General features: G+C 42.5%; 1 protein-coding gene and 1 pseudogene across 5 annotated transcripts in view; one reads left to right on the top strand and one right to left on the bottom strand.

Moving 5' to 3' along the window:
• Positions 1–22,354, bottom strand: part of NUMA1 (nuclear mitotic apparatus protein 1) — an 87,154-nt gene extending 64,800 nt beyond the window's left edge. For 4 of the 5 annotated variants that reach the window (XM_028158186.2, XM_054724559.1, XM_054724558.1 and 1 more), the window contains exon 1: positions 22,142–22,354. The gene's annotated coding sequence lies outside the window, so the exon portion shown is untranslated. The remainder of the gene's footprint in view (positions 1–22,141) is intronic. The other variant, XM_028158188.2, reaches the window with a different exon arrangement.
• Positions 19,788–20,384, top strand: LOC103293562 (60S ribosomal protein L18-like; annotated as a pseudogene).
• Positions 22,355–22,369: the final 15 nt, after the last annotated feature.

Genomic DNA, 22,369 nt, shown 5'->3' with positions numbered 1-22,369 from the left:
GGGGAAGACACTCAAAGCAGGAGCTGCCCCCTGGTGGTCATTGCACTCCCACAGGGGGAGCGCTGCTCAGCCAGAAACCTGGCTCATGGCTGGCGAGCACAGTGGTGGTGGCAGGAGCCTCTCCCACCTCCGCGACAGTGCTAAGGATGTCCGACTGCCGGCGCGGGGAGCAGGCCTAAGCCATCAGTCGGACACCCCCCGAGGGCTCCCAGACTGGGAGAGGGCGCAGGCTGGGCTGAGGGACCCCCACCCCGAGTACACGAATTTCATGCACTGGGCCTCTAGCTAGTATATAATGGACTCTTCATACTTGTAAAAGCTCAAGAAAAAATGCCATAGTAAGACTATGCCAAAACCTTATTTTCCCATTTTCTATGTCTGAACATTTAGGTTGTTCACAGTGTTTTGTCTTGACAAAGAATGTTGTATCAGTAATACTGGTACAGCCCTAGCTGGTCTGGCTCAGTAGTTAGAGCGTCAGCCCATAGACTAAAGGGTCCTGGGTTGGATTCTGGTCAAGGGCATGTATTTCAGTTGCAGGCTTGATCCCCAGCTCCAGTTGGGTGTATACGAGAGGCAACCAATCAATGTGTCTCTCTCACATCGATATTTCTCTCTGTCTCCCTCCCTTCCACTCTCTCTTAAAAAAAAAAAATCGATGAAGAGAATATCCTCAAGAGAAGATTATCAAAAAACAAAACAAAAACAAACAAAAAATAATACTGGTATACACCTTCTTTTACATACAAACTAATTTCTCTAGGATATGTACCAATAATTGGAGTTGATGAAGTCAATACACGTTAAATGTCGATAGGTCCCAAATACCAAAGGTATACCAATTTTAGTCCCACCAACAGAGTATAAAAATTACTGTTTCTACACCCTTCCAACAACAGATGTTATTTTTATTTTATCAATATAAAGGATAGAAATTAATAAATTAGTTTTATTTTTTTTAAATAAATCTTTATTGTTCAGATTATTACAGTTGTTTCTCCTTTTTCCCCCCCATATCTCCCCATCACCCGGTTCCCTCCCCCCCCCCGTTGTCCTTATCCATAGGTGTATGATTTTTGTCCAGTCTCTTCCCATACCCCCCACACAGACACCCGTTTCCCCCTGAGAATTATCAATCCACTCCCATTCTATGCCTCTGATTCTATTATGTTCACCAGTTTATTCTGTTCCTCAGATTTTTAATTCACTTCATTTTTAGAATCACTTGTTGATAGATATGTATTTGTTGTTCATAATTTTTATCTTTACATTTTTCTTCTTTTTCCTCTTTTTAAAGAATACCTTTCAGCATTTCATATAATACTGGTTTGGTGGTGATGAACTCCTTTAGCTTTTTCTTATCTGTGAAGCTCTTTATCTGCCCTTCAATTCTGAATGATAACTTTGCTGGGTAGAGTAATCTTGGTTGTAGGTTCTTGCTATTCATCACTTTGAATATTTCTTGCCATTCCCATCTGGTCTGCATAGTTTCTGTTGAGAAATCAACTGACAGTCGTATGGGTGCTCCCTTGTAGGTAACTAACTTTTTCTCTTGCTGCTTGTAAGATTCTCTCTTTGTCTTTTGCCCTTGGCATTTTATTTTTTTTTTTAATATATATATTTTTTATTGATTTCAGAGGAAGGAAGAGAGAGAGACACACACACACATCAATGATCAGACTCATTGATTGACTGCCTCCTGCACGCCCCCTACTGGGGATCAAGCTCGTAACCAGGGCATGTGCCCATGACTGGACTCGAACCTGGGACCTTCAGTCTGCAGGCCGACGCTCTATCCACTGAGCCAAACCAGCTAGGGCTGCCCTTGACATTTTAATTATGATGTGTCTTGATGTGGTCCTCTTTGGATCTGCTATGCAGGAGATACCCCTATGGAGCAGGAATTGCTTCGGTGGGGCTTTAGTGCTGAGTCTGCCCCTTGAGTGTGTCACTTGTGCATGTGTAGAGCTGTAATCTGTTATGGTCTGAAGCTGTCCACTGGGTCACTGTTCTGGGGCCTCCCAGGAGGTACAAAGTCAGCCACTGCCTAGGGCCACCCAGCAGGAGCTACAGAGCAATCTGCAGATGGCTGCTACTTGTATTGAGCTAGGAAGTGCTCAGATGAGACCTAGCTGTGAAGCAAGGCAGGCTGGTACTAATGCTGGGTCTTGAGCCTTTTATTGATAGGTGTGAGGCATGCTGATTCTAGCTGCTGTTTAGAAAATTTGAGAAAGTGTGAAGCATAAGCCAGCTTGGGTGGGCCTTCAAATTGGATGGGGCGGGGTCTTAGAATCACCAGGACTGAGTGAACAGTGTGGGCCACACTGATGGAAACTTAGATATGGCTGCCCATCAGCTCAGCACAGAAACACTGACCCCTGCAAGCACCCCTGTCTGGAAGAAAGCCATCCCCGAGTTCCTGCCCTGATGCCAGACAGTCCAGTTCATCCCCGTATCCCCGTATGTCCCTGGATTCCCCCAAAGCCGCTGCCTGGCACTAGAGCTCAAAGGAATCAGGACCGTGTAAGTTCATGTGTGGGCCCTTTAAGAGGAACACCTGGGACACCAGCAGCCTCGGTGTCACTCAGCCACAGTCCCTACTGGTTTTTACAGCCTGAAGTTATGAGGACTTCTCTTCCCAGCTCTGGAACCCTGTGCTGGGGGTCTGGTGTGGGGCTGGGACCCCTGCTTCTCATGGGAGGCCTTGGAAAGATCCCTGCCAATTAAAGAAACACCACACATGGGTGTCAGACCAGCCTGTTCCACGCCTCCGCCCCTCCTACCAGTCTCAGCGTGCCTTCTTCTTTACTAATCTAGTTGTAGGACTTCCGGTGGTTCTGAATGACGGTTGTTCTGTATTTTAGTTGTAATTTTGATGTGGTTGTAGGAGGTGGCAAGTACCAGCATTTACCTATGCCACCATCTTCAAGGTTCTTCTTTAAGATCCAACTGTCAGACTTATTTTCCAGCTTCATCTCCTGCTCATTCCTCTAAAATGTCTTCTATCTCAGGAATACTTTTTCCAAACATGCCAGGTATTTTCCAGGCTCTGTGCATTTACCCATGCTGGGACCTCTTCCAAAATGCCCTTTCTTCTAAACCTACTGAACTCTTATTCACCTTTAGAATCTGGCTAAAAAAAAGAAAAAAAGAATCTGACTCAAATGCATTCTCCCTTCAGAAGCATTCCTTATTCCCCCAAACTCAGGAACAGTTGTTTTTCCTCTGTACGCTCCCATATTACTTATTCCTCCACACTCTATTTCATTCCCCTGTGGGTCGAAGCTAGCTGCATACATGTTTCACTTGACTAAGCTCCTGGAGAGAAGAAACCATCTTATTCACCTATCAGCTCCATTCCAGCACACTGCTTATACATATATATATTATTTATAGTCAGGCACTAAATAATCCTGACTGACTGAATGAGAGCTTCCATTCTCAACCTAATCTAGTGAGGCAGCTAGTAAAGCCAAATTGTCAAAGAAAACAATCCCTCTAATTTAAAGTCACATACCTAACATGAGTCAACAGCAGAAAATGTCATGGACCTGCCACTTTAAGGGGACTGGCAAGCTGACTGTGTTAACACAACCCTAATTAAGACTAAAGGGGACTAAGGCAAAGAAGAGAAATAGGGAAATTAAGAGGTGTGGATTCTACAGGCCACCTCTTCCTTTGCTTGGAGCTCAAATCTTCCAGCCTAGCAAGCTGTACAAGCAGCACATTCTCTCTTTGGGGTCACTGTAGGATTTAAGAATTGTAAAGCAATTGATCAGGCCATTTTGTCTATCCAGCAACTGGCTCTGCTCTAGGGCATTTAACTTCTAATTGTGGTTACATGGGTTTTTTTTTGTTTTGTTTTTGTTTTTTCGTTTTTTTTTTCTTCTTGGTTACATGGTTTTTTATTTTCTCTAAATGAATCCCACTGCATCAATCATTAAGAGAATCCCTTTAAAGAAAGGTTTAAAATTAACAACAGCAGGGAACAAAGTCTCTAAATCTTCTAAATTACAATCTCCACAGTCCATTTTGATGAAATTCAGCCCACCTCTTTCAAACAATAGGTCCTATTCTATCTAATAAAGAGGGAATATGCTAATAGACCATCACTCCGTCACAAAGATGGCTGCACCCACAGCTGAGGCCAAGTTCCTTTAAGGAGCCTTAATGAGCAATCAGCAGGGACCTGAGGCTACGCCCTCCCCTGCCCCCGTGGGGCTTGACAGGGGACCTCAGGCCGTGCCTCCTGCCTTGGCACCAGGCCAGGGGACCTGAGGCCACGCCCCCCACCCAGGGGGGCTTGACGGGGACCTCAAGGTGCGCTTCCCGTACTGGTTCTGGGCTAGGGGACCTCAGGCTGCTCCCCCCGCCCCAGCACCAGGCCAAGGGACCTCAGGCCGCACCCCCCACCAGGTGGGGCTTGACAGGGGACTTCAGGCCGCGCCCCCCCTCACCCTGGTACCAGGTCGGGGGACCTCAGGTCGCACCCCCCGCCCCAGCACCAGGCCAGGGGACCTGAGGCTGCACCCCCCTGCCTAGCAGGGCTTGACAGGGGACCTCAGGCTGTGCTCCCCACCCAGCAGGGCTTGACGGGGGACCTCAAGGTGCACCCCCAGTGCTGGATCGGGGGAACTCAGGCCGCGCCCTCCGCCCAGCAGGGTTTGACAGGGGACCTGAGGCTGCGCCCCCCTGCCAGTGGGGCTTGACAGGGACCTGAGGCTGTGCCCCCCTCCCGGTGCCGGGCCGGGGGACCTGAGGTCTAATGCGATTTTGAGGCACATGTGGGTGGGTGGGGACTTGACTCTGGGTCCCCCTTTTAATGTGCACGAATTTCGTGCAACCGACCACTAGTCAGAGAATTCAACTTCTCTCAGGACCAGCATGCCCTGTGACTGTTTTTCAGGAGAAAGTTTCTAGTGCCTACTTCTCATTAAATAGCTAGTTCATGTTTGTTCACTCAGCTGTGACTACAAGTACACAGTAGTCACTATAATTTAGGTGCTAAAAAGGATTTCCACTCCTGCCCTAGTTTTGTTTTTTTGTTTGTTTTTGTTTTTTACTGGTTTTTAGAGAGGGAGAAGGGAGAAGGAGGAGAGGAAGAGAGATCGATGTCTGAGAGAAACATCGATGGGTTACTTCTTGTACACACTCCCCTCCCCCTGTATGCGCTGCCACTGGGGAACAAACCTGCAACCTGGGCATGTGCCCTGACTGGGAATCAAACTAGCAACCTTTCAGTGCACAGGATGATGCTCCAACCGACCCACACCAACCAAGACTGCCCCTAGTTTAATAGACAAGCAGCATAGAACAATAGATACTTCCCCATCAAACCTCATTAGACCTACCTGTTTCAGACCTTGAACTCTTAGTATCTAACTTTTCTGTATAAAAACAAGGAAAACAAGCCCTTAGAGCAGGTGTGGGGAACCTTTTTTCTGCCAAAGGCCACTTGGATATTTATAACATCATTCCAGGATATTTATAACAAAATTGTCAACTTAAAAATTAGCCCTGCTATATTTGGTCAAACATTTAATTTACTCACTCCTAATGCCTTGGCAGGGGCAGACCAAATGATTTCACGGGCCTTATACGGCCCTCAGGCCAGACATTCCCTACCCGTGCTATAGATGCTGAAAACTCTGATCCTCTTCCAAAGTTATTCCTGCTTTGGTAAAAACATGTGAACAGTCTGCTGTTGGATTTGCTTGGTCTTGATCCTGTATATGATGGGATTCAGCATAGGTGGAACCAGAATGTAGACATTAGCAAGCAAAATGCAGATATGAAGAGGAATGTAGCGTCCAAACTGCTGAGTAAGAATAGTGAAGATACCAAGCCCATAAAAGGATGATGATGCAGATATGGAACCCACATATTTTGAGAGCTTTCTGAGGAGCATCTTAGGAAGACAGCATGGAGAATCAGCACATGGGAAACAAAAATTAAAGGGCATCTAAAACCACTGTTTGCTATTATTACAAAAAGTCCATAACTGCCTTAGAGTAAGGAAGAGAATTATAAGTGATCACAGTAACTCAGAAGAATCAGACCAGGATGCCTAAAACCTTACTTTACTGACTAGCTATTAATTTTGCACTCGGATGTCGAGTGTAACTCGACACGGTTAGCATTAGAATAAAGGAATCGAGAAAAAAACAAGCGAGTGCAAAGGGTTAATGAGACCACCATTTCCAGTAACAGATTCCAGGGCACTACAACCAGCCTAATTTAAATGCATCTGAGCCCTAGTTGGTTTGGCTCAGTGGATAGAGCATCAGCCTGTGGACTGAAGGGTCCCGGATTCGATTCCGATCAGGAGCACATGCCAGGGTTGCGGACTTGGTCCCCAGTGGGAGCTGTGAGAGAGGCAGCCAATCAATGATTCTCTCTCATCAATGACGTTTCTATCTCCCCCTCCCTTCCTCTCTGAAATAAATAAAAACATATTTTTTAAAATAATAAGTGCATTTGAGGTGCTTAGACATTTTCAAGGTTCATAAATACATAATGTTTAAAGTATATTTATAAAATAATTCATCTCTTGTATTTAGGAAACTATTTGTCGTGTGCAAATTATTGTTAATGTTAACTCAGTAGAATTAAGCCAAAAGGCATGATTAGTAGTGGTCACAGTTTTTCAGTGTTATAAATAACACACACATTTTATTCCTTAAAATAAAATACATTCAGTATAACCGCTCTGCCCTAGCCAGTTTGGCTCAGTGGACAGAGCATTGGCCTGCGGACCAAAGGGTCCTGGATTCGATTCCGGTCAAGGGCACGTACCTCAGTTGTAGGCTCCTCCCTGGCCCAGGCCCTGATCGGGGCACGTGCAGGAGGCAACCAATCGATGTGTTTCTCTCACATCAATATTTTTCTCTGTCTTTCCCTCTCTCTTCCACTCTCTCTAAAAATCAATGGGGAAAAAAACATCCTCAGATGAGGATTACAAAAAACAAACAAAGATAAGCCCCTGTGCTTTGGTAGTCCCTCCCACCCCACCACACATGCCCACCCTTTTTTCAAACCTAAACTGCTGACTAAATCTATATTTAAAAGGCCTTTTTTAAAAATATATATTTTATTGATTTTTTAGAGAGAGGAAGGGAGAGGGATAGAGAGTTAGAAACATCGATGAGAGAAACATTGATCAGCTGCCTCTTGCACACCCCCCAATGGGGATGTGCCCGCAACCAAGGTACATCCCCCTGACCGGAATCGAACCTGGGACCCTTCAGTCCGCAGGCCGACGCTCTATCCACTGAGCCAAACCGGTTTTGGCATGTGGCCGTAACGTGGTAACGACCGGATGGGGAACCAGGTGGGTGGCAGAGGTGGCCGGAGCAAAGCAGCCCAGGTCCTGGTGCCTGGCAGCCGGGTGGGGTAGTGGGTGGATGGGCGGGGCTGCTCGATTTCGTGTACTGGGCTTCTAGTAAATAAATAAAATAAATGAAGTGACATGATATATCATTTCGCCTATAACAGATTGGAGCTACCAAACCATCTGCTTCAGCCATGCCACCTGGAAGTAATCCTGATAGAATCTGGCATGCTGATGAGCAGTGGCTGCGGCAGCCTAAGAACTTGTGACTGGGAGTCTTCTGGAGATGGGACTTCAATGGCTCCACAACTACAATGTCCTACAGCAGCAACAGGTTCCAAACCTTTCTTGGCCCTCAACACATTTGTGATTTGGAAGGACTATCAGGATAAAGGCTAATTTTCTCTACTGTTTAATTACCTTGACCTAGAAGCAAGCACATACACAGTGAGTATAACCGAAGTGACGCTTTTCAAAACAAATATTTCCAATATTATTAAATCAAATGAAAACTGTAATCAAAACAGTCTCTTTAGGAAGTTATTTACTTATTTTAACAATATTACCATTGCTAGAAATATTTACGAAACACTTCTTTGGCAACTGCCTTTAAAACCTACTCCATGTGGCCGAAACCGGTTTGGCTCAGTGGATAGAGCGTCGGCCTGCGGACTGAAAGGTCCCAGGTTCGATTCCAGTCAAGGGCATGTACCTTGGTTGTGGGCACATCCCCAGTAGGGAGGTGTGCAGGAGGCAGCTGGTCGATGTTTCTCTCTCATCGATGTTTCTACCTCCCTATCCCTCTCCCTTCCTCTCTGTAAAAAATCAATAAAATATTTATTTTTTAAAAAACCTACTCCATGTGAGACAGTCACAAAAAGTGTCACACCCCATTCACCAAGAGTTATTGCCTTGCTTGACTCTCACAGTATCTTCTGGCTGTTTCTAAAAATTAAATCCACCAAGCAAGAGTGAAGATTTGTTACTTTTGAGGATATTCAAAAAAATGGTTTAGAAGCCAAAAATGTTCTGAGCACTGACAGCATCACCAGAATAAATGTAAAGGTTGAAAACACAATTACTTTGAGGGGGCCACACTTACAAATACTGTAACTGTTCCACAATTACAATGAAAGGGACAAGATATGTGCAATATATCCCATGTGTTAAAAGTAAATTATTTTATTACTTTACAATCACACATTATATAATCATAAAATTTGGCTGGAAGAAATCTTCTAGATCATATAATCCAAACTGTTCATTTTTACATATGAGAAAACTCTAGTTTTCCACCGAGGTTAGGCAATTTGTTTCTGGTCACACAGCTGATTAGTAACAGTCAGAACTAGAAATCCAGACACCCTGACTCTCACCATAACCTACAACATATCCCAATCCATACACCTCCCCCCTTCTCTGTTCCTCACTGCTTTCTTTCAAAGGGAAAGGAGATCACTGGGGGCACTAAAACACACCAAGAATGGTTCTGAAACCCAGCAGCTGAGAAACAATGGTTTCTGACCAGGATCTCTATGCAGTCGCCCTTAGGGGTATAAACCATTGTTTAGTTCACAAGAGTTCTGGGTACTCTATCTCAGACTAGGGATCGGTGAAACCTTTGGACACTACCCCCACAGCGAGGAGAATATGTTTATTAAACCTCTTGCCTACCTCTGCAGTAACCCATTTGCCTCAAGTAACTGAAAGGTTACTATGAAGAATCCAGAACAGAGCAGGGGGAGTATGTAGTAGAGCTCCAGTTCTAGAAAAAGCTGACCTATGAAAAAGCAGAGGGCAGGAACCATCTTGACTTACCTCCTAGTGGAGCTTCCTCAGGCTCGGAAGAAAGTGATCTCTGGCAGTCTGGCTTAGAATTAGCCTTTACCCAGGGAAGGGGCAAAGGGACAGGAAGGCTTGTTCATTCCCCCATTCCACCCACTGTTGGTCAGCTCAGTCTCACATTATCCCAGGCAGCCCCAGCGTTCTGCAGCTCAGACAGCAACCGGAAGGGAAGCCACACAGCCCAGGTCAATGGGGTGAGTCAGTGGCAAAGCAGGAAGAGTCACTGGGGCAGAAATTCTGGCCTCCTCTGGCAAGATTGACAAACCACACCCACCCCTGGTCAACACTTAGAAGGGCCTGCCCTATCAGAATTCTGGTTTATGAAGCAGGAAAGGTCCTTCTTCAGGAGACTCCATACCATCCTCATTTCTAGGGTGTTTCTCCTAACAAAAACCTGCCATGGTTTTCTTCTGCCTAAAGCATCACATCTAAATTCTTTGGCTTAAATTTTCCAAGCCCTCCATTACATGGCCTCAAGTCATTTATTCAACCTTATTTCCCACTATTTCAATGTATGCTCTGAACTAATCAAGCCAGTCTTCCCACTTCTCTTGGCATGAGCCAAGCTCTTTCTCATTTCCATGCCTTCAGTTAGCCAGCAGTGTTAAATTCAAACACCTTCAGGACTTAGGCAGGTAACAGAAATAAATGCTCCAATGAAGCATATGGCAGAACAACAGTGCTGCCCCCACCTAAAGGAATTTAAATATTTTAATTCAAATATATATATGTAATATTTCACTGTGAGCATTGCAATCACATTTTAAGTAGTTATCAATACTCTTTCTAGCTTTCAAGTGAGGAAACTTCCCCAAGGTTAGACAGCTGGCATTTTGCTGGGAATTCTCTAGGCCTGTCTGAAGTAAGAGCTCTAAACTATTAGGCTTCCAAATAATACAAACACTATGGCAAATACAGAGCTTTAAACTCTGAAGAAGAAAGTCAGTTTTCATGATATACAACCCTAAAAGTGGGATGGGAAGCCCAAAGACTGGCTTATCTAACCATATTGCAACGACCTCAAATTCTGTCCACCTGCCTGCCAAAGTCATCCCTAGTTACTCCAGGTCCTATTGAGTTCCCTCTTCTCTCAATTCCCATAGGGCTTACAGATTAGACAACACAATCGAATGCTAAATTATACACTGTCATGCAAAACTGAATACTGATTCCATTGTGTTTCCTAGCTTCACTAGGCAAACTACTGTATTAATCTAATTAGCTCTACCAAAAATGTTTAGCCTGAATCTAATCGAGAAGAAACAATCATATAAACCCAAATTAAGAGACATTCTGCAAAAAACTAACCTGAACTCTTCAAGAATGTCAATGCGATGATGGACAAAAAGGTATTTAAGAGTAAGAGATTAAAGAACTGTTCAACGTTAAAGGAGACTAGGGGCATGACAAAATCTTGACAACTGATCCTTCAATTAAAACTGAATTGGGACCTAGGTGGTTTGGCCCAGTGGATAGAGTGTCAGCCTGTGGGCAACTAGGTCCCAGGTTCAATTCCAGTCAAGGGCATATGCCCGGGTTGCGGGCTCGATCCCCAGTAGGGGGCATGCAGAAGGCAGCCGATCAATGATTCTCTCTCATCATTGATGTTTCTATCTCTCTCTCCCTCTCCCAAATCAATAAAAATATATTTTTTAAAAATATTTTTTTAAAAAGCTGAATTGGAAAAAAAATGTATGAAAGACATCATTGGGAAAACTTGAGAAATCTAAACAATTATTATATACTGGATGTATTGAATCAATATTAAATTTCCTTGAGTGCTAATTGCATTTTGGTTATATAGACGATACTTTGGTTTTTAGGAAATAGTTACTGAAATGTTTAGGACGAAGTAACATGATATTCACATCTAACAGACAAAAGGTTCATAAAATGAAGGATATAGAGCAAATTTGGCAAAATGTTAACAATTGGTAAATCTAGGTTAAGAGTATGTATGTTGCATTATTTTTGTAAACTATCAGTATGTTTAAACATATATGAGTATATAAATATTTGCATGTTATTCCTATAAAGTCTCTGTAGTTTTGAACAGCTGGTGAGGAGAGAAATCCTGTATTACATATTCAGCTCTGTGAGAGATATAATAGGCACTCATTACATAGTTGCTCACTGTCTAAGGAAACTGGGCTTTGGAAGTCAGCAACTGGACAAAGTCCACTTTGCAACAGTTGATCAGGGGTGCAGTGGCAAACTCTTAGGAAACAAGAGGTTCCCCCAAACTTACATTGTCACACCACGGGAAAGATAGAAAAGAAGGCAATCAAAGCTATTATTACCTCATCTCATCACTGAGGTCACTTGACAAATGAACACTTACAGCTCAGAAAGCAATTGCTACCCACACACAGGAGTAAGAGCTGGGATCACAAAAACCTGACAGCCTGTAAAACAAGTGTCTCTGGCCAGTCACAGGAAAGTACCCAACTAGTCAAATAAATATGCCTGAAACATATGCAGTCTTGACTCCTCACCAGATAAACCAGTCCTCAGCTGCAAGAGGCAGAAGAAATCTACAAGGCTAAACCAATGGCATTTCCTGCACTGGCTTCAAAGACATTGGCCCTGAAATAGGACAGAAAGGGCAGCTGCCACAGCTACCAACAGAGGTCTCAACCCAGGAGCATGCCATGCAATATGCCCTCTCTCCCTTCTACAATCAGATCATTTTACTTCAACTAAGGGGTCCCTTATTAGGATGAATGACTACCCAATGGCCAACCCTTAACCTTGACTCTCTCCTTCCCTCACTGACAGACTAGATACTGCCCTTGCCAGGTAAGTCCCCCCCTAATTTAGCAGAAGGAATAGTCAAAACTATTTCCCTCAAACCTTCATTAACTGGACTAAGAGCTATAGAAGGATTACATCGAGCTTGCTTCTAAAACCTACCATGTTCAGTATTTTTTACCAAAGACAGAATGAAAACATGTAAGGCCTGATTGCTGAGCTTTGGAATTCTAAACTGTGAAGGACAAAAAATAAAATGTTTTTAGATTTGATCTGGCAAAAAGATCTTAACAGGTTTGGTCGTACCAAAATAACAAGATACAACTTAACAGGATTAAATATAAATCCCTGCATTTCTAAAAGAAGAAATCAACCAAACTAACACAGGATGGTGGGTACCTGGTACAGCAGGTCATATTAAACCAAAAGGTTGTCTTAAGGGGGAAAAAGGCTGCCTATAATGGGAAGTAGAGGAGAGGCTGTTACTATATATACTCTCAATGAACCATGAATCTGACAGAGCTCCCCAAGACATCAATGCTTGTTTTGCTACTCAAGGCTCAAATCGAGTGAGCAACTGTGTGTGACCACCTTTGAAAGGCAAAGTCAGAGTACATGCAGAGGAAGAATGACAATCTTGGTGAAGGGTCTGAAAGTCATACTGTGGCAAATGTGAGGGAAGAACTCCACATGTCACACCAGGGAGAACATGAAAATCTTTTTTCAAATACAGGCATGCTTATCACACAAATGAAGAGAAAAACTTTGTGTCCTCCTCCAAGAAGGCAAAACTAGAACCAGTGAGTGGAAGCTATAGGAAGACAGATTTTGGTTTGACATAGGTAAAAACTTTCAGGATAATAAAGACCTTAAGAATGTGGGTTATGTAACTCAGAATTCTTGGACTAAAACACCAACTCCACCACTTTACAAACTGTTGTGACTTTGGGTAGATTGCTACATTTCCTTGCCCATTAAAGGGAATAGTAATAATAGTACTTACCTCATAGAGCTTTGGGAAGCAGTTCATGTAAAATGCTTAGAACAGTGCCTGACTCACAATATATGATGGGGGGAAAAGTTAGCTACTGCTATTACTAACTGCTATATAAGGAACCAGATAACCCAAAAATCTTCCTACTAAATATGGCTGCAAATATGATAATTCTTAGAAAATATAATAAACATCCTTTTAGACTGTGCCATTGAGTTCTTCTCTCTCAGGTTGACACCCTGTTATGCTCTGCTCTGTGATACTAGGGTTTGGACTCCACCAATTCCACTTCACCTTTGCCAGCTGGGGCTCCTGGTTAGGTTCTGTAAATTGGGGGGTGCTAAAGGGAAAATGGAAGGCAGGAGGAAGCTACAAAGGACTTCTTCCTGTGGCTTGCTGTTTCTAAACTCCCAGAATCAGCTTCACTGTGCCCCTTCAGAGGCACCAATACCAGTTGGACAGGGCTCAACCAAACCTGGCTCCTCCAGGCCCCTCCTGTGAGCTCCCTGAGATGCCAGCAGCACCAGGCAACACCCTCTCCTCAGAGAATTAGGGTGCAGTTAACACCAGATCCCTCCAGACTTGTAGGTTCTGATAACCCCAACCTTTTTTCTCTTTGTTTTTCAGTCCTAATAGGTAAGTGCTTAATGCAGTTATTATATCAAAGTTAGTTTAAGATTCCCTTTTGGCTTTTGCAACCTCCTATAAGAGTTTAAACTAATTTTGCAACCTCCTATAAGAGTTTAAACTAATAGAATGAACTTGACTGAGTTCATTCTATTAAAATAGCTACATGTGTGCCCTGCCAGTGTTGCACAGTGGGTGAGCGTCGACCCGGGAACCAAGAGATCACAGTTAGGTTCCCAGTCGGAGTACATGCCTGGGTTGCAGGTTTGGTCCCGGGTGGGGGGCGTGCAGGAAGCAGGCAATCGATGATGTTTCTCTCTCATCAATGTTTCTATCTCTCTATCCCTCTCCCTTCCTTTCTCTCTAAAAATCCTATATAATAAAAGGCTGATATGCAAATTGTCCCCTCGGGAGTTTGAAAACTCGCTATGATGTGCGCTGACCACCACGGGGCAGCACAGAATAAAGGCAGATGGGGGAAGGAAGGCCCCAATCGGCCCTGATTGCCAGCCAGGCCTAGTGACCCTACCCATACATAAATTTTGTGCACCGGGCCTCCAGTCAATAATAATTTTTAAAATTTCATAAAATAGCTACAAGTGGTTTCTGTTTTCTTATTGGATCCTAACTGATATATAAATTGAGTCACAAGAAAATAAGGGAAATCCCAGGAACCAGAAACAAAGAAGCTGGAAACTATAAGTGAGCTGACAGCATAACTTTCATAGCAGTATAAGGTATTTATGAACTGCTCATAGTCCAAGAGACAGCTCTTGAGTCCAAAAAAAGCAACTGAGATCCCTGAATAAAGGTTGATACGTACAGTAAAAAGAAAGACTAGGGGGTTCAGCCGGCATGGCTCAGTGGTTGAGCGTCCACCTATGAACCAGGAGGTCACAGTTTAATTCCCGGTCAGGACACATGCCCAGGTTTCAGGCTCGATCCCAATTGGGGGCATGCAGAAGGCAGCCAACCAATGATTCTCTCTCATCATCGATGTTTCTATCTCTCTCCCTTCCTCTCTGAAATCAATAAAAACAAACAAACAAACAAACAAACAAACAAACATATATTTTAAAAAGTATAGACGAGGGAAAACATCTCTCCACAGGGAAATAAGGATTCTTGCCTTGGTTACCTAGCAAAGTGGGAGAAAAAAAACCTAGGAATTCAAAACCATAGGTGTGTACATGAGATGGATTTGAAGTTAAAATTTATACTAAGCTTGAGCCCTAGAAATTTACAGGTAAGAAAAAAATTACACACATTTTGGTCCCAGACTGCCAGTAGCCTTGAGTGCCCAACAGAAGCACACACAAAGTTGCTCCAGAAGATATACAAATGGCCAATAATATAGGAAAGATGTTTAACATCATCAGTCATCAGGAAAATGCAAATTAGAACCACAATGAGAAACTACTACACCTCCATGAAAATGGCTCAAACTAAAAAGACTGACAAAAGTGTGTTGGTAAGAATATGAAGCAACTGGAACTCTCATACTGCTATGGGAACATAAAATGGTACAACCACTTTGGAAAACTGGTAATTTCTTTAAAAGCTGGACATTCATCTGCAATATGACCCAGACATTCAATATGAAAAGACAGGAAAATATATATCTACTCAAAAATTTGTACATGGATACTCACAGCAACTTTATTCACAACAGCAAAAAAATGAAAAACCCAAAAGTTCATCAACAGTGAACAATAAATAATATTGTATGATATAGCCATACAACAGACTACTGCTTAGCAAAAGAAGATAAATTACTGTTATATGCAACTAAATGGATAAATCTCAAACGCATTATAGTACCTAAAAGAAACTAGATTCAAGAGTACATACTGTATGAAAAGAAAAAGATACAAAACTGTATGATTTGACTTATATAAAATTCTAGAACGTGCAAATTAATCTAGAGTGGTTCCTGGGGCCTAGGTGAGGAAAAGGTGTACTGTAAAGAGGTATGAAGAAACTTTTCGGAGTGATGAAGATGCTCTATATCTTTTCTTTTACTTTCGATTTTTTTTATTATGGTAAAACACACATAACAAATTTACCATATTAATATTTTTAATTAATTTGGGGGAGGGGGAGGGAGAGGAGGAGGGATTTGTTGTTCCACTTATTTATGCTTCATTGTCTCTTGTATGTGCCCTGACCATGAATGGAACCCTAAACCTTGGCATATCAGGATGACATTCTAACCAACTGAGCTACCAGGCCAGGTCTACCATATTAATATTTTTATTTTATTTTATTTTTAAATTTATTTTATTGTTTAAAGTATTTGGACAAATATGTGACACCTTAATCAATAAAGAAATTAAAAAAAAAAATAAAAAAAAAAAAAAATAAAGTATTACATATAGTAATACATATATCTCCTTTGTTTTTCCCCATTGACCTTCCCCCAGCCTCCCCTACCCCCTATCGTATGCCCTCATCCCACCCCCCCATATTAATATTTTTTAAGTGCACAGTTCAGTGGTATTAAATACCTTCATAATATTGTACAACCATCCCCACCATCCTTCTCTATTAATCTTTTTATCTTGTAAAACTGAAATTGTATACCCATTAAACAATAATTCCTCATTCTCCACTCTCCCAGTCCCTGGAAAACACCATTCTATTTTCTATTTCTGTGATTTTTTACTACTCTGAGTAACTCTTATAAGTGGAATTATTCATTTGTACTTTTATGACTGACTTATATCACTTAACATAATGTCTTCAAGGTTCATCCATCTTACAGCGTATGTCAGAATTTCTTTCCTTTTTTAAAGTTAAACAACATTCCACTGTATATATATATAGCACATTTTGCTTATCTATTCATCAATTGATGGGCACAAGTTGCTTTATTGTTTTAGTTACTATAAGTAATGTTGATATGAACACAGGTATACAAATATCTCTTTGAGACTCTGCTTTCAGCTTTGAGAGGGGTATATACCTAGAAGTGGAATTGTGGGATCACATAGTAAATCTAGTTTTAGTTTTTTTGAGGAACCACCATACTGTTTGTTGTCACAGTGGCTATTCCATTTTACATTCCACTAACAGTGCACAAAGGTTCCAATTTCTCCAGTAACCATCATAACGGGTGTGAGATAGTAGTTTTGTTTGTTTGTTAATCCTCACCAGAAGATACTTTTCCACTAATTTTTGAGAGAAAGTGAAAGGAAGGGAGGGGAGAGGAGAGAGAGAAAATCAATGTAAGAGAGACACATGGATTGGTTGCCTTCTGCACACACCCTGACAGGGGCCAAGGATTGAACCTGCAACCGAGATACATGTCCTTGACTGGAACTCAAACCCGCGACCCTTTGGTGCACAAGCTAACGCTCTAACCACTGAGCAACTGGCCAAGGCTCATTGTCGTTTTTAATTCATAATTCTCTAATGATTAGTGATATTGAGAATCTTTTCATATGCTTATTGGCCATCTGTGTCTTTCTTGAAGAAATGTCTATTAATGTCCCTTGCCATTTTTGAATTAGGTATACAAATATAATAGGCTAATTTTTAAGTTGATAATTTTGTTTGGTTTTTTACTGTTTAGTTTTAGAACTTCTCTATATATTCTGGATATTAATCCCTTATCAGATATATGATTTGCAAATATTTCCTCCCATTCTATAGGTTGCCTTTTTATCATGTTGAGTGTCTTTTGCTGCACAATTTTTAAAATTTTTTCATAAAGTCCAGTGTGTCTGTTATTTCTTTTGCGGTCTCTGCCTTTGATGTTATATCCAAAATGTCATTACTAAATCCAATGTTATGAAGCTTCTGTCATATGTTTTAAGAGTTTTATAGTTTTAAGTCTTACAGTTAGGTCTTTGATCCAATTTAGTTAACTTTTATGTATGGTGTTAGGTGAGAGTCCAACTTCATTCTTTTCCCTGTGAATAGCCAGTTTTCCCAGCACTATTTGTTGAAAAAACTGTCCTTTCCCCACTGAAGGTCTTGAAACCCTTGTCAAAAATCATTTGACAATATTTTAGAGCAGGAGTGGGGAACATCTGGGCCATCATATCTGAACAGAGATCATTTTACTTCTTCCTTTCCAATTTGGATGTCTTTTCTTTCTTTTTCTGGCCTAAATTGATATGGCTAGATTTTTTCAGTACAATTAGTAATAGCTTAAAGAGTTTTTGGCCGAAACCGGTTTGGCTCAGTGGATAGAGCGTCGGTCTGCGGACTGAAAGGTCCCAGGTTCAATTCCGGTCAAGGGCATGTACATTGGTTGCGGGCACATCCCCTGTGGGGGGTGTGCAGGAGGCAGCTGGTCGATGTATCTCTCTCATCGATGTTTCTAGCTCTCTATCCCTCTCCCTTTCTCTCTGTGAAAAATCAATAAAGTATATTTTTAAAAAAAGAGTTTTTGCAACGTCATAAATTCCCCATTGCTTATTGTATGGCTTAACTTGGATTTTGTTTGTTTTGTTTTTCAGTCTTTGCAGTTTATCAAAGCAATCTTAAGTATTGAAGGCAGTGCCTTCTTATAGGTGTACACCTTTGTCAAAACTCTTTTTCCTTTAAAGTTAATTTACATAAATTACACCTAAGCAAAGCTGATTTTTTTTTTAAACTGCTCTTGGGATAACTGACCTCAACACACACTACATAAAATTATCATAGATGCTGCACCTCTGAATATGAGCTTACCACAATTACAAAATACTTGAGGAAACAATTTATCATTAGCAAGAGTTGGTTACAAGAAATGGCAGGATTATAACCTTAAAAAATTTAGATAATTGAACAATATTACAGAGACTATAATTTAAATTTATTTTAAATTACTATAACATAAGATGAATTAAAAACAAAGATACCATAAAAATAAACAGGTAGATTTGAAAATGAACCAAAGAATATGTCTAAAAATAAGAACTCAAAAAACATGCCGAAACCGGTTTGGCTCAGTGGATAGAGCATCGGCCTGCGGACTGAAAGGTCCCAGGTTCGATTCCGGTCAAGGGCATGTACCTTGGTTGCAGGCACATTCCCAGTGGGGGGTGTGCAAGAGGCAGCTGATTGATGTTTCTCTCTCATCGATGTTTCTAACTCTCTATCCCTCTCTCTTCCTCTCTGTAAAAAAATCAATAAAATATATTTTTTTAAAAATACTCTGATGAGGATTTTAAAAAAAATTCAAAAAACAAATTAAATCTAGCTGAAGAGTAAATCAGCATGCAAAGATAAAGGAAATTACCCAGAAGGTTACAGAAACATAGAGATGAAAATTATGAAAGAGTAAGAGATGTGGAGGACAGAATAAGGAGGTTTAATGTAAGTTAAATATGAGAGGCACTATTTAAAGAGATGATGATGGGGAATTTTTACAAAACTAATGAAAGATATGAAATCTCAGGTTGAAGAGTCACTATAAACTTCCAGTAGGATAAAATTAAATCCACACCCTGTAATGAAACCATAGAAGACAAATGAAAAAAAAAAAATCTTAAAAACAATCAGAAACAAAGGCAAGTTACCTACAAGGAATAGTTAAATTGTCAGCATAGTTTTCAAGAGTAATAAAAAAACAGAATTTCAGTGAAATAACATTTTCAAAGTGCTGAGAGAAAATAATTAGAAACCTAATACCCAGATAAACTATCAATCAAGACTGAAGAGTAAGGTATTTTCCAACAATGAGTGCTTACCACTAACAGACCCTCTTGAAAGAAAACACCTGAAGGTCGTATCTGTCTATTTGACACAAAAGAAATAAATAACTTGCAAGAAAGAGTGGTGAGCCCTGGCTGGTTTGGCTCAGGTGGATAGAGCGTCAGCCTCCGGCTAAGGAGTACCAGGTTCGATTCCAGTCAGGGCACGTGCCTGGGTTGTGGGCTCCATCCCCAGCAGAGGGCGTGCAGGAGACAGCCAATCAATGATTCTCTCTCATCATTGATGTTTCTCTCTCTCTCTTCCTCTCTGAAATCATTAAAAATATATTTTAAAAAAACAACTTATCATAAAAAATAAAAAGAGTGGTGAAAAAAAGGAATAAATGTAGCCCTGCCAGTGTGGCTCAGTTGGTTGAGCATCATCCCATGCACCAAAAGGTTTGATTCCAGGTAAGGGCACATGCCCTGGGTTGAAGACTCCATCCCCAGTAGGAGGCGTGCAGGAGGCAGCCAATTGATGTATGTCTCATCAATGTTTCTCTCTCTCTCTCCCTCTTTCTCTAAAAAAAAATCAATAAAAACATTTAAGCTTTCCGGACCTGGTGGAGCAGAAGGCGCCATCATGCGAGTCGACATCCGCCACAACAAAGACCGAAAGGTTGGGCGCAAGGAGCCCAAGAGCCAGGACATCTACCTAAGGCTGTTGGTCAAGCTATACAGGTTTCTGGCCAGAAGAACCAACTCCACTTTCAATCAAGTGGTGAAGAGGTTGTTCATGAGTCGCACCAACTGTCCCTTCCCCGAATGATCCGCAAGATGACGCTTCCTGGCCGGGAGGGCAAAACCGCCGTGGTTGTAGGGACTCTAACTGATGACGTGAGAATCCAGGAGGTGCCCAAACTGAAGGTGTGTGCCCTTCGTGTGAGCAGCCGTGCCCGGAGCCGCATCCTCAAGGCTGGGGGCAAGATTCTCACCTTCGACCAGCTGGCCCTGGACTCCCCCAAGGGCTGTGGCAACTGTCTTGCTTTCTGGTCCTCGCAAGGGCCGCGAGGTGTACAGGCATTTCGGCAAGGCCCCAGGAACCCCCCACAGCCACACCAAACCCCACGTGCGATCCATGGGCCGGGAGTTCGAGCGTGCAAGAGGCCGCTGGGCCACCCGCGGCTACAAAAACTAACGCTAAATCCTATCATATTATTTAAAAGGTTTTGGATGCTGAAAAAAACAACAAAAACATTTAAAAAATAAAACCATTGAAAAGAAGAAAAAAAGAGTAAATCTATACAGGTAAAATGAATCACTGACAGCACTAAACAATAATTATTAATTAGAATTGTTCAACATCGATGTTGACTGCCTTCGGGAGTAGTCTCATTTATGGAAGTGCTTATTTTTAATATAGATAATACCTTTTAATATTTTTAGTGTACAGTAGGTAAGAGGCTGAAATAAATGACCCCAAACATACCTACTGACCATAGGGTTTTATCAATTAGACACAAAACATTCCCTCAGCAGCTCTATTTGGCCATCTGAGGCAAGGCTTTGTCCCTATCCTAACAGTTCTAGAACCCCAGTCTTACTTCTTAGGCATTCTTCCCACTCCCATACTCCATAAATAAATGAAAACAAAAAAAACATTCTAAATAGAAATGTTTCTTATGTGAGCTTTGGGACAATATCTTTTAGTTTGGGGGGAGTGGAGCTTTTGGCTTTCGATTAAGATTCATCATTTGCTTCAACTTGGGCCTCCTAAGTAATTTCCTCTACAAGAGGAAATAAATACCACGCTGGAACAGAAAAAGAGGGAACACACACTCATCCCTGCTGACTGAAAGCTACTTGATGTGATCTGAACATTCCCCCCAGATTCCCATATATTCACCACAGTACAGATCTCCACAAGATAGAGAGCCCCAATTCCCTCGCCATCGAAGGTTTCTGCCCACACACACAGTAACACATTTGAAAATCCATAACTTTGGCAATCCAAGACTAGGCAACAGACACCAGAGAGTAAAGCAGGCATTAAAGCATGTCAGTATTATAACATTTTCAGAAAGCACTTCCACTCCAGGCAAGAGGATAGCCTAACACAGAGTTCCAAACGCCACTGAAGGAAGATGGAAAAGCCAGGCTCCTATCCCCTTTCAGCCCAAAAAAGCTCCTTCGTTTCAAAGTAAGTAATGACCATGCCAACGCTTCCTATCGCATAGGCATGAGGACACAAGGACAAAAGACACGACCTAGAAGGGCACCATGCAGACACTCTTAGAACACCAGATGAACACTGCTACCTCGGGGGTAAGTAAGAGAGAGCGCCCAGAGGGCTCTTTTCCACCTACCACCTTCACACAGTCACTTTACAGTCACGAATGTGTACTCTCCAACATGCTTCCACGGAACACCGGACCTGCCTTGACCCTTAAAACAACACCAGGAAGCAGGAAATGCAGGTAAGTTCGCTGTTTACATACATGAAAAGTGCGGCTTAAAATAAAGTGGCTCGTCCAAGACAACCTGCACCCCCACACAGCCTCCATCCTCCCCTCCCGCCCTCATTTAGGCCCAGCCCCCCCCCCCAAACCCCAGCACAGCTCACCACGCACTAGCTAGGTAACCCTGGCCGAGGTAAACCTCAGATTTCCCCGTCTGTAATAAACTATAAGGTTGTTAGGAATATTTTTTAAATGACCCATATAAAGGGTGTGGCGCAGTGTCTGGCACGCAGTTGGTGCTCAGAAATGTTTATCCCCTACTATTACTAACAACAATAGGCAAAGACTTTCCATTCCAAGACCCCCTCGTCGCAAGCATTTCAGAAACCTGCATTTCCCACCCCCACCTTCACCCACAGGATCACCCGCGGACAGAATTTTACAGACACGCCCCCAAACAGGCCGCCCGGCACCTCCCCCTCCGACATACCCCTCTCCTCACAAACCTCACCCCGGATGGATTCTCCTCGGCCAGACTCCGTTACGAAAGAGGCCCTCTGCTCGCACCCGCCTCTCCAGCAACCCCTCTAGACCTGGGCATTCCTGTGGGCCCCGAGGCTGAACGCCAGCCGCGGCCCGCGCCGGTTACCCGGCCGCGCGATCCCGCTGGCCTCCGCTTCCTCCGGATCGAGTTCGACGCGGGCTCGCGCCAGCCCTGTGAGCGCACAGTTAGTTTAAA

Source organism: Eptesicus fuscus, chromosome 13, assembly GCF_027574615.1.
Source record: "Eptesicus fuscus isolate TK198812 chromosome 13, DD_ASM_mEF_20220401, whole genome shotgun sequence".
NCBI lineage: Eukaryota > Metazoa > Chordata > Mammalia > Chiroptera > Vespertilionidae > Eptesicus > Eptesicus fuscus.
This window is presented reverse-complemented; position numbering and strand designations above follow the sequence as displayed.